This window comes from Orycteropus afer, unplaced genomic scaffold, assembly GCF_000298275.1.
Source record: "Orycteropus afer afer isolate SDZICR_OR568_19922 unplaced genomic scaffold, OryAfe1.0 scaffold00020, whole genome shotgun sequence".
Lineage (NCBI taxonomy): Eukaryota > Metazoa > Chordata > Mammalia > Tubulidentata > Orycteropodidae > Orycteropus > Orycteropus afer.
In genome coordinates this window covers 15409318-15422136 of record NW_006921607.1, presented here as the reverse complement: position 1 = coordinate 15422136, position 12819 = coordinate 15409318, and the positions used below count along the sequence as shown (strand labels likewise).

Here is a 12819-nt window from a genome sequence, read left to right as displayed (position 1 = left end):
TGTCCGAGTAGAAGTGTGCTCCATAGAGTTTTCAAGGCTTTGGCCTTTTGGAAACCGATCGCTGGGCCTACCTTCCCAGGCGCCTCGGATGGGTTCCAGGCGCGATCCAGTTCGGTTCGTAGTCGTGCGCTTAGCGATTTGCGCCATTCAGTGACTCCACTGATGATGAGAAACGGGCCCAGCCTGTGCCAGCGGCATCGCAGCGAGTCGGGAGGAGCCAATTTTGAACTCCGGCCTGAGGGAGACCAAAGCCCCTGTGATTTCCATGACCATTGCGGACCTCTGATTTCTCTTAAGCCTTTACAGTCACTTGGTTGCCTGAAAAGTGTCGGGCACTGTGCTGTGTCCTCTCAACCGTGAGCTCATGGTCCCCGCAATAATTCTTAGAGTAAGGGTTACAACTATCGTATAGATTCTCTGGCTCCGGTGTAAATTCAGGGCACTCCCTGGGGCTCAGGGGAACAGAGTCTGTATTCTTAACCCCATGCTTTCCCTAGGTCATGCTGGTCTAATGGAGGCTCTTGAAGACGGAATGGCTGTGCTGGTTCTCGGTCAGCAGCGCCCCCTTCTGGCCTGCGGGATGACTCATGGGTAAGCGCTGTTGGTCCAGGGACTAGTTAGTTGCCTTCCCACCTGGTGCAGGCAAAGTGAGCTGTCTGCAAGCCCAGCTTTGCTTCTGAGAACTGCCTGGCAAAGCCCTCGTGGGACAGTTGTAGGTGAAAGCCTGTAGATGGAGGCTAGGTTTGGGATCAGAAAGACTCGAGTTCAGATCCTGGCTCAGCCACTCATGACCCCTGTAATCCTGGGCCAATTGCTTCCTTTACCTGAGCTTCAGTTTCAGAAACTCTGAGGACAGAGACCTTGTCTGTGTGGTTATTTGTTTAGTTTTTGAGTCCACAGTGCCTGGCACACAAACATTTGTGGGGATGAACTTTTCAGACGTTCTTGTCAGAAGCTGGCCTTTCTGTAGACACTTTCAGTGTGAGGAGTTGGAATCTGTTCGTGGAGCTGTGGGAGCCCCCAGGGTCCCAGGCTTGGCTGGGCTGCTGCTCCCTGCTTGGGTGAACTGCAGAACCCTGAGATTGGCCTCTTCCTGGCTCGCTGGTCTCTCCTCCTGCGTTCAGAAGTGGTCGTGGACTGCCTGTGTCCTGGTCATGGGTAGTGCAGAGGGAGGAATTGCTGAAAGTGTTTTCGCATGTTTGGAGGGTCCACTCTGGCTCCTTCCAGACCCTGGAGCTTTCTCACGTTTTCTTATCCCTACCACTGTTGGGATGCTTCCTGGTGCCTGACAACTGGCTTGTTGAGAGCCCCTTCTACCCAGCCCAGGGTAGATCATTGGAGACACAGGGAGGGGCTTGCCTTAAGGACGTGGGCTGCTTGTGGAGTGATCACTTTGCTCCCTGCCCTGTAAAGTCATTCCTTTTACTGTTGCTCTAGGTGCTGTTGGGTGAGGATGAGATGAAGGGTGATGGCCATGGATTACACCTGGCCCCTCTTCACGTGGCCCGGGGGCGGCTGCTGAGGAGGGGCCTCCAGGGACCTGGGTGGGGCAGGAGCTCTAGGGCTCGTCCAGTATTGGGGTATCAGTATCAGCAAGTTGTGAAGGGGGTGGATTTAGGCATTAGAGACCTCTATAACTGGGTCTTCATTACTCGTCTACCACTGCTTGGTTCTGTGATGTTATGTTACAACAACAGAGTAACGATAAGGATACACAGGCAGATCTAAGGACAAAAGCCACAGGTGGAGCCTGGAGGAATTCACGGGCAAGCTTCCTTATGCACCCCCACCCCCACCCCATGCATCACACAGCCCACTCTCCGTCTCCAGCTGGCAATTTGAAAATGCAGCAGCTTCTGTACCATGTGTCCAAAGTTTTTCCTGGGGCCTCTGGGTCTGGCATGTTCCCAGGAGGAAAGCAGGTGTTGAGCCTGAACTACAGTGTTTGCACAGATAGACTTGGCCCAGTGGCCTGTCCTTACCACTTAACCTGCTAAACTGGAGCACTCTGAGAGCCAAGTTCCCAGCACAGCCAGGGCCGCTCTGTGACCTGTTCTGAAGCTCAGTTGCCTGGTGTGGAAACCAAAGCTGTGCCAGTGATTCTCACTGACATAACCCTGTGATCCTGATCTCCAACCCAAAACCTTTTCCAGCGTTTTTGCCAGCAGTGGTTCCCCTTGGTGCTGAGGTTTCATGAGGTCTTTGCAGGACACAGGGGTAGCTGCTGGGGGTTGGTGCTGTTCCTGGCTCGGGCCGCTCCCCAGCCCCCGGCATCAGCCCCTTCCTGGCTGTCCTGTGCTCTTCTGCCCCTGTATTTGAAAGTGCCCTAGTCATCCATAGTGCAGGGAGAGGAATTGCTGAAAGACCTGTTCCCGTGTTTGGAGGGTCCACCCTGTCCCTTCTGAACCCTGGAGCTTTCACACACTCCTGCTTTTCTTCTTGCCAACTCTTTAGGAATCCAGTGCTGCCGTGTGAGGGTCAGTGCCAGGGTCTTTCTCAGCTTGGCCTCCTGTTTAGAAAGCAGGCCTCCTGTATTGAGGGTTTGGTTGCCCAGCACAAGGTTGACATAGAGCCTTAGCTTGCTTATAGGAGAGAATGTGTTAAGGAGTCTGAATTCTAGTGAGCAGTTCATCTGTGAATAAGTACGATATTCCAGGAGGACCATACAGTGGCGCATACATTGACCTCCATAGAATTTCCAAAGAGCAGCTTCCTGAGGATGGTGTGTCTGGGTAGGCTTTTGAAAAGATTTGAATGAGAGGCACAGTGGGAACACATTCCAAGAGGAAGGAACATGAGGAAGACCTTGAGGCTGGAGTGAGCAGCAGTGGATGGAGGGGTGTGTGTAGAAGGAGGAGCAGGATGAAATGTACTGGGGGAGTACAGATAACAAGTACTGAGGGACAAGAGAGGTTTTGTGTTCTCCTCCCCTTCAAAGAGTTTTTCAACAAAGATTCGATTCATTCATGACCTATCTGGGATCCAGTCATAGGTGGCCACTTGGCATGGGATAGGCCACAGTTCATGAGGGATGGTGTCATTGGCCTGTAGTTGATGGTCGTAGTTAAGTGAAGGGGAAAGTACCAGTCAGTGCACGAGCAGGGCTGTAGGGCTGAGAGGGTGCCTGCTCTCCCGGCCTTGCAATCCCTCACTGGCCACTGCTGCCAGCTCTTCATTCCTCTGCCACTGGCCTTTGGGGGCTCCCCTTAGGATGGCTGGGTCTTCCGGCTGGTCCCAGGGGAATGGTCCCCCGTTGTAAGATCCTGAACGAAACTAGAGGGGAAGGATCAAAGGGAAGCCATTGATGCGGCCGTCCTTTGTGCGCCCCCCCCACACACACACCTTAGAGCTGTTTTTCCCTGCTTCTGTGAATCATCTTGGGTAGTTGAGTATGTTATAAGAAATGTGTATGGTTTCTTGTCGGTGCAGGACGGTCAGCTGGCTGCTGTCCTGTGTGCCCAGGGGCCCATGAGAGGTGTCTTCAAGGAGAGGCTGGATGGACCGTGATCTTGGAAGGTAGGATGCTGGGTGCTTCTTCAGAGCCGCCAGGCCAGAGGCCTTTCGGTCCTGTGGTAAGGGGAGGTGGCAGCTGCTGCCCACTGCTCATTCCCACGGAGCCCAGCGTGGGCTCCCAATGCTGAAGCACAGCTGGTGCTTCTTACATAGCCCCCCTTGGGATGGGCAGCAGCTTGTTGAACTGGAAAGAGGACTGGAGTTTGGAGTGGGCCTATTAGCTCAATGGTTTTCTCTTATAAAGTGCAGTCTCAGACTTTGACCCAGTGAATGCTCAACATTCTTGCCAGAAGTTAGTCTTCCCTTTTACTGTCTTAGAAGGAAGCATTAAAACAGTGCTTCTCAAATGTGGGGCCTGGAAACTTAAATGCAAGTTCTCAGGTCTCACCCAGACCTACGAAATCAGACATTCTGGGCTGGGGTCCAGCATCTGGCTGCACAAACCCTCCGGGTGATTCTTACTCACGCTTATGTTTGAGAATCATGAAGATGATGGAGAACCTGAGGCAGCTGCTGGAATCAGGGACTGTCAGTCTGGCCACTGACTGTCTCCTATCTCTCCTCCTGGCTTGGGCCATTTCCCAGATTGCTGGCTTGGCCTCTCTTCCTGGCGGTCCCTCTGCCCTTCCTGCCCCTGCATTCAGAAGTGGTCCTGAGCTGCCTGTGTCCTAGTCACTGGTAGGGCAGGGAGAGGAATTGCTCAACGTGTTTCCCCATGTTTGCAGGGTCCGCTCCTGTCGCTGCCGGACCCTGGAGCTTTCCCACATGTCTTTCTTCCTATGCCGTGTGTTTTACTGAGTGTCCTTCTGCCCGGCATGCTGGAGCCTGGGCCCTGCTGCAGGATGGACTGGTTGTGGAGCCATGAAATGGGTCCCCCACTTTGGAGGGCTTTCCTCCTGAGAACGGCTGCTGGCTCCGCATTCTGCCCCTTCCCATGTCCTCAGCCCTGCCTCAGCGCTAATCCCAACACCTGTGGAATTTGTTGGTCTGCTTGGCCTGCCCCTTTGCTGGGATCTTGAGGACACTGCCTCTGCCTTGTCTGCATTGCGCCTGTTTCCTGACAGGTAGCACCTGGACAAAAGGAAAATGAGAGGCACATTGCTGTGAGGAGATCGGCGCCATCACCTTGTGGAGTTGCAGGGAAGGAAAACCTGCCTGGGCGGAGGGGTTTGTCTTCTCCTCTCCTGCAGTGTTGTTCCTGTGGTGACCCCACTTACTATAGCCTGCTGTTAGTCCTGGCATGGGGCCCTCACGTGGGAAAGGCCCATGGACCACTGGGGTGGATTTTCCCTTTGGCCCTAGGTTAAGATGGCAGGGCCTGGACAGTCACTGAGGTGGGCAGAGCACAGTTAATTGAGAGACGTGTGAACACAGCCTTCCACAGCGGGCGGTAGACTGAGGCCTTCCCATGACCCGTCACCCTTCCCAGGCCTGTGCTGATTGCTGCCAGTCAGCCGAGGCACACTCTTAGCCTCGGGATCCTTTCTTTTTAAATTGTGATGGAAATATGCATAAAGTAACTGAGGCCATCTCATAATTGCTACGTGGACAATTCAGTGACATTGGTTCTGTTCTTCAAGTTGTGTGGCCACTCTTGCTGCCCTTTTCCAAATCATTCTGCCACCATTAACAAACCCAGTGCCCACTGAGCAAGATCTCCCTCGGTGCCCTGCCACCTCTGATAACCACTAATCTCTGGTTTCTATGTATTTATTTGAGGTCATACAGCTTCATCCTTTTGGGGCTCACTGGCTTGGCTCAGCATGATGCTTCTCTGTGCTGTGGCATGCAGCGGGACTTCAGTTCTTTTTACGGCTGAGTAGTAGTATTCCATTGTACATAAGTGGCATTTATCCATTCATCTGTTGAAGGACATTTTGATTGTTTTTACATTATGGCCATTGTGAACAGAGCTACAGTGAACATTGGCATGCAATAGGTCACTATGAGTCAGAATGAACTCGATGGCAGTGGGTTTGGTTTTTGGTTATGGTAGGTCTGTTTTTTGAGGAGCCACCACCTTTTTCTGCAGCAGCTGTGCCATTTTACATCCCCACTAGCAACGGATGAGGATCCCAATTTCTCCACAACCTTGCCGACATCTGTTGTTTTAAGTTTTTTTGATCATTGCTGTTGTAATAGGGGTGAGCGATTTGTATCTCTCTAATGGCTAATGGAAGGCGCCCTGGTGGTGCAGTGATGAAGTACTCAGCTGCTAACTGAACGTCTGGCTATTTGAACTCAACCAGCTGCTCTGCAGGAAAAAGATGAAGCAGTCTGCTCCTGTGAAGACTATAGCCTTGGAAACCCTAAGGGTTCTTTACCTGTCCTTTATTGTTACTGTGATCGGAATCAACGTGGTAGCAGTGGGTTTCATTTTTCGGTTTAATGGCTTAGGATGCTGAGCAGCTTTTCATGTGCTTCTTGGCCATTTGAGTATTTTCTTTGGTGAGGTACCTGTTTAGTTCCTTTGCGCAATTTTTGATTGGGTGGTTTGTTAGCATTCCTTGAACATAACTGATCAGCAACAAATTGATCACGGTTGGTGAATGAAAAAGACAACCCTTTGTAGTCGAGTTGATTTTAACTCGTACTAACCCTGTAGCAAGAGTAGAACTGCCCCCGAAGGGTTGGAACCACCAACCTTTGGGTTAGTAGCCAGCGTTTAACCACTGTGCCACCAGGGTTCCTTAATAAGGTAATATGTATGTGTTACTATTGCCACAGATGATCTGCAGACCGCTTCCTAGGTTAAACTTCTTGTTCCTGAGAAGCTAGTGTGGCTGTTGAAGTGCTCCTAGTAACAGCCAGCCTTTATTGGCTGCTCATTAGCTGCCAATCCCTGGACCTCCTGCCCTGGGCCTCCTGGGCCTGCTGTGGGTGTGATGGGGGAACGGGTGTGATGAGGGGAACGGACCGGTGCTCATGCAGGGTTTGTCTTGCAGATGGGCTCCTTCCCTGAGCAGAGACAGAGGCCCCACGGAGAGGTGTGCTGTCTTTGTATCGGCAGGAAACTAGAACACAGTCCCTGAGGTGAGATTTTTGGGAATACTTGTTTTTTCCTGCATGTTCCCTGGGGCTTGGATGAGGATAGAAGGGGAGGTGAGGTCAAAGTGGCATCCTGTTTGTCCCCAGTTTTGTTCCTGCTGTGGGGCAGTTCCTCACTTACCTTCAGCAGCCATTGCAAGGGAGGTGTCTCCAGCAACCTGCTTGGCTAAAGGGAGCTGCTTGCTTTGGCATCCGCTTCCTCCCGGTACTGGAGTGGCAGCAGCAGCATGTGGGGATGGCGTGATGCCAGCCCTGCCCCAAACTCTAGTTCTGTGATCTATTCAACCATCATGTCCTCATCTGAAAAACAAAGCAAGGACAGTGGTGAAGGCTCTTTGGTGGTGTTAGGGCTATGTGATCCTCATCTTTTTCCAACCCTGAAGCACGTCCAGTTATTTGTATTAGACTCTTCCTGACAGGGAGATTTTCTGGGGTCTTTGTGGGACACAGTGGCAGCTGCTGGAGTCTTGTACTCTCTTTGACACTGGTCGTTCCCTGGCCCCGGGCATCTGCCCCTTCTGGCTGTCCCTCTGCATTTATGTACCTGCATTCGAAAGTGATCACGGGCTGCCTGTGCTCTGGTCATCGATAGTGCAGGGAGAGGAATCGCTGAAAGACGTTTCCCCGTGTTTGGAGGGTCCACCTCGTCCCTTCCAAACCCTGGAGCTTTCACACACCCCAGCGCTTCTGCCAGCCCTTCAGCCCCACGCGATATGGTGACTAGACCAGCTCCCTGACTGATGGGGGGATCACAGAGTCTTTTTCAAGTGTCTCTTGTCAGAGAAACCCGTCTACACATTTATATTTGGACTCATGCAGGAATAAATTCAAGTCATACTAAAGGGCACACATGAGAATTGTAAATCGTAGCTTCTATTCTATGAAATGTACAGGAGTTGGGAATAATTAGTTTGCTCTTACTTCTGTAGAGATACTGCCTTGGAAAACCCAAGGAGGGATCGCTATGAGTTGAATCAGCTTGACAGCAGTGAGTTTGGTTTTGGTTTTTATTATTCAAGACAGTCCACTTCAGTGCCTGCGTGTGTGTTGTTTTTGCTCCTTTACTGTTTCTTGAGCACGTGAGATTTACACTGCGCCTTCAGGAGCTGTCAGTCGATCATGTAGAATAAATGGAGGAAGAAAAAGATGGAGACCAGGTGTTGGGGTGAAGAGGGGCTCTATTAATTCTAAATTGTTTAAATTTCTTTTTTTCCATTTTCTCACAGTCTATTAGAAGCTCAAGGGTATTCTTGTCAGTCACTGATGGTGGAAGGGTTTCACTCACTGATTAACCTCTGTGTGTTGCCTGCCTTTCACTGGCTTTTTAACTGTTTGTGGGTCCTCTCTTGAATGGAGGTGATCCCAGGGTTTCACTGGAGAAGAAATTCTTGAGCCTCTGGTACTTTGAGATTTGCATCTGTAGACTCCAGGCTCCCTGCCCCTGGTCTCGACTCCTTTCTTGTTTGTGGGCATGATCAAATATTGGGCACCGCAACATGTTTCAGCCCTTTAGGCCTGGCTTTCCTTCTGTGAGCCAGACACCTCACAAGTCTCACTGGGAGTCCGTTTTCCAGCTGCCTCCCCTGGCTGTGTCATATTGAGTGGGGCCTTAGAAATAGGATGATACCTGCTGGGGCCTTGTGGTAGGCTGGGCAGGCAAAAGGTGAGATGCTGCTGAGGGTGGTGGGCCGTCCCTTTGAGCTACAGCAGAAGCTGTGTCAAAGCCCCCGACAGTGCGCTGAGCTGCTTTCCTGTGGATTATTACTCTTGCCTGGTCAATTGCCCTGATCATGAGCTGTTTGAAAGAACACCATTTATTGTAAAAACTGGCCTTTTAAGATGTTTTTCCTCTCTGCCCCTTTGCTGGGGATATCCAGAGTGCTGTGTGAGACTCATACGGTATATAAATTTACAGGAGTGGGAATAATTCCTCTGAATTATGCCAGGAGTTTAGGCTTGGTTGGGACCCTCTCAGTAATGTCAGCTTGGGGAGAAGGTGGTGCTGGAGACTAAAATACCTGTTGTGCTTCCTCATCCTCCTAGGTCTCAGTCTTTGATCTGGAGACTGTTGAAGGAAGTAGGCCATGGAGTCAGTGACTTGGTGTTTGATGACTTCTCATCATGGTGAGTTAATGACAAGAAGAGGGAACCCACAGCCAGAGGCTAAACTGGATTGTTTCTGTAGATCCCACCCCAGTCTACTGGTCTCACCTGTCCTCCTCCTCTTTTTTAGATTCTTCTGGTGGAGTCTGTGGACACCAGACTGGCAGAGAATGAAGAGTGAGGTTGCCACAGGAAGCAGTACCATTGCTCCTTCCGCCTGCCTGCTCAAAGCATCATGGAACAACACTGCCAGAGACATGAGAGAGGGAAAATGAGAGGCCGTGGGCTTGCAGCCTAGATACTGGAGTCTCTTCCGCTGGCTCTGGGTCTTGACAGCAGTGCACACAAGAGGGCTGTGGGCAAGGAAGACCAGCGTGGTGTCCCACTGTCAGTGCCCGGAATGACTTTAATGAGCAGGCGCTTCCCTCTTGAATTTGTGTTCCTCTTCATCACCGTCATCTCCTCCCACCCATTTAGGAAATCTGTTCAACAAACCTTACAAATTGCTCCACTTGCCTTTTATTGTTGTTTTTAATTTTTTTTGCTTTTGTTTCCACTAGTCTGTTCAATCAGTAACAACCCACATGCCAGCAAGGCTGGGAATGGAGAAAGTAGGTCAAGGCCGAGTCTTGCTGTGTCTCTTTGAAATCCCCAGAGGCTTGGCATGTGGGCTGTTTGAATTGTACAGTTAGGAGGAGGTGAACAAGTGCTGTTAGCTGGCTCAGATTTAAGACCCATGAGAACTGAACTCAGTACTTCAGAGGGGTGGCTGATGATGGAGGGGACTAGATGAGGCAGAGGGTGAAGTCATTGAGGAAGGCTGGGGTTCTGGGAGCGGGGTGACCAGCCATTCTGATTTGCCTGTGACTAAGGGGATTCCTAGGATATGGGATGTTCAGTATTAAAACCAGGAGACTCCTGGTCAAACTGGGAGAAGTTGGTCAGCCTTATCTGGGAGGTGAAATGCATGGCGTCTGCTGGAGAGGACAGGCTACTGAGTAAAGGTGGGAGTAGGGTGAACGTGGGGCAGCTGTCACTGCTGGAGTTTGGGATTGTATCCATGGGAAATGTACGGTCAGGGTTTCTGTTAACAAGGATGTGGGTTTTTGGAGGTAATGGGGTAAAATCAGTGATTGTAAGAAATGGCAGTGATGTGCTAAGGATGTGCCTACCCCCATTTTATAGTTGGAGGGTCTATATGGGAAGTACGTCCCAAGGACTGTGATGGCTGGGGCTGCTGAGTGCCTTATTCATGCATCTGAAGTTGCAACTACCTTGGCTAGGACTGAGGTGGAATGCAGGCCATCAAGCCCACCTTGATTACTTTGGCACCTTAATGGTCTGCCAGGGTAGGCTTTGTTTTTTTCCCCACTTGTCATGAAAATACACATACCAAAACTCTTTCTTAAAAATACACTTTGCATATTTACAAATCGAATGACATTGATTATATTTTTCATGTTGTGCGAGGGATAAGCATTCTTTATAATTTGTTGGATATCCACAGCAAAACATGCACCACCTGTTTCTACACATAAGCTTCAGTGATACTGGCTGCATTCTTCAAGTTGTACAACCATTCTCTGCCTCCTTTTTCTTAGTTGGTTCTCCCCTATTAACATGAACTCACTGTCCCTAAGTTTATCTTTTGAGTTGTCAGTTAGGTCCCATATAGATCTTTATTTAAGAAAGTATTTGTGGTTTGGGTGAAAGATTACAGAGTGAATTAGTTTCCCATTCAACAATTCATACACCTTTTGTTTTGTGACATTAGTAGCAATCCCTTCGATAGCACTCTTCTCACTTCTCCCTGGGTTCCCTGTTTCCATTCCCCCATCTCTCCTGTCCCTTCTTGCCTTCTGCACTTTGGTTTGGGGCATATGCTGCCTTTTTGGTCTCGTGGGATGATTGTTCCGAGGAGCACGTACCTCACGGGTGTTACTGTTCACTTTAGAGGCCTGTTTATTGTTCAGTTGAAAGGTGATCTTCAGGACTGGGTTCAATTCCGGGTTCGAAGGGCATAAGAGCTGTAGTCTTGCGGGTTGAACCAGTGTCTAACATGTCAGTAAGTCTGGTCTTTATGATTTTGAATTTTGTCCCACATTTTTCTCCCACTCTGTCCAGGACTTTTCTATTGTGAACCTGATCAGAGGGGTTGGTAATGGTAGCTGAGCACTACTAGTCTAAGGCTAGTAGAGGCTGTGGATCGTGTAGTCCATTAGTCCTTTGGACTGGTTGTTTCCTTGAGTCTTTGATTTCCTTTAGTCTTTGCTATAAATAGATTTTGAAAGAGCACAGTGCTCAAGGTGACTTGTTTGATTTTAAGAAGACTCAGTGGATATTTTTGGTTTAAGTTTTAAAGATTATCTCAGGGCTATCGTTCTGAGGGTTCCTAGGGCTTGAGTAGGCATTTTAGATGGCAGAAGTGCTCCACTCTGTCATTCAGTTCCTGACAGAAGCATCCAGAAGTCAAAGGTCCTTTTTCTGCCCTGTCCTCTTGAAGACCTACCCAAGGACCATCCTCCAACTTCTCTTGGCCAGCTTCTATCAGCTGGTTGTAACTGAAAAGATGCCAGGAGGTGCAGCCAGGCCCTTTGAGAATGCTATGACACAGCCAACGTCTGCCAGTGTGGAGGGGTGCAGGGAGCAGCCGAACCTACGCCAGGAGGAGAGCTCTCTGGCTGGGACAGTGTTCCAGGGATTTGAGAATGGGTTGTTTTTTGAATTGAGAGATGCTTGATCAACACTGTAAAAATGGTGTAGTGGAGGCACCTGACCTGCTATAACTTAACAAGGGGAAGGAGGATCAAGAGCAACAGCCTAAGACTGGTTCTTAGGGGGTGGAGGTCCCTAACCTCTTAAACAGTTCCCACACCAACCATCCCTTCTACGGTACTCTCCTGGGTTCCATCGTTCGTTGCAACGGTCACACAGAACCACAGACAATATTCACAATTACGGGGTCTATCAGGGAAGTAACAGTTTACAATGCAGGATCCAGAGTGACTCAGGATACAGTTCTTTGATCAGAATAGCCTCTTCAGCAGTGCCCACAGCATACCTCTCTCTCATCCACAGACCCTTGGCCTTGTGGCTCCTTGTCTTCTGCCCTGATCAAGTATTACAAAGCTCTTTTAGCTCTGTCAGTAAGTACCCAGGGGCACCCCATTCCACCAGCAAAGCCCCCTGCCTAAAAGCAATCAGCTTTCTCACTCTGTAGGCTTGGAAGCCCACCACACCATCTCCTGCTGGTCTCTAGGTTCTGCCACCACTGTTTCTAGCTGTCTCTCGCCATCTCAGCAAGGTGTTAAAGCTTTCTCCAGAGTCGAGGAGGTTCCTAGCAAGTGCAGGAGCCCTGGATCCAAAGGATGTACTCTATTCCTGGCTCGCTTTATGCACATGTGCTATAGAATATGCCACTCCCTCCTCAAATACTAAAAAGAATTGTAAAAATAAATACACACGTGTAAAACTAATATACGACCTTATATGGAGATTACACAACTGTTTGTCAAAACTAATCAAACTGGGCTCTTTTAAAAAACATTTTACTGTCTGTAAAATATATCTAAGAAACTAGACTTAGAAATTTCTAACAAAGTAATATATGACTATGATAGAGAATGTGGGAAATAAAAGTAGGAAAGAGAATTAAAATTAAACATGATTTTCTACTTTAGTTACCTTTGTGTGTGTATCTTTACTGAGTGTCTTAAAAGATAGAATCATGCAGGAATAGACAGACTACAGCCCACTTGCCAACTCTAGTCCACCAGTTGTTTTTGTAAATAAAGTTTTAATTGGAACAAAGTCACACAGTTTCTTATGTGTTGCCTATGCCGACTTTCCTGCTACAACAGCAGAGATGAGTAGTTATGATAGAGACCATATTGTCTGCAAAGCTGAAAAGATCTGTCTGGGCCTTTATCAAGAAAGTTTGTTGACTCCTGGTGTAGGGAAAGAGCGTGGGCTTTGGAGTGGACTGAGTCTGGGGTTCAGATTTCAGCTGTACTGCTGACCACTTGGTGGGGGGAAGATTAGTTATAATGTGTATGAAACATCCTCAGGATCTAGCCCATGGTGAGTGCTTCAGAACTTGCATCTTTTTTTTGGGGGGGGGGTGGCCCTCAGGTCACTTACTTTGTTTGCAATTGA

General features: G+C 49.3%; 4 non-coding genes across 4 annotated transcripts; all 4 read left to right on the top strand.

Annotated features, from left to right (window-relative positions):
• Window positions 1–1112: 1112 nt before the first annotated feature.
• LOC122152209 lies at window positions 1113–1246 on the top strand. Its single transcript, XR_006164447.1, has one exon. It is a non-coding gene; the product is annotated as a small nucleolar RNA SNORA71 (small nucleolar RNA).
• A 1061-nt stretch (window positions 1247–2307) lies between these two features.
• Window positions 2308–2424, top strand: LOC122152211. Its single transcript, XR_006164449.1, has one exon. It is a non-coding gene; the product is annotated as a small nucleolar RNA SNORA71 (small nucleolar RNA).
• A 1721-nt stretch (window positions 2425–4145) lies between these two features.
• On the top strand, window positions 4146–4279 carry LOC122152210. Its single transcript, XR_006164448.1, has one exon. It is a non-coding gene; the product is annotated as a small nucleolar RNA SNORA71 (small nucleolar RNA).
• Window positions 4280–7103: 2824 nt separating this feature from the next.
• Window positions 7104–7237, top strand: LOC122152208. The gene has a single exon (XR_006164446.1). It is a non-coding gene; the product is annotated as a small nucleolar RNA SNORA71 (small nucleolar RNA).
• Window positions 7238–12819: the final 5582 nt, after the last annotated feature.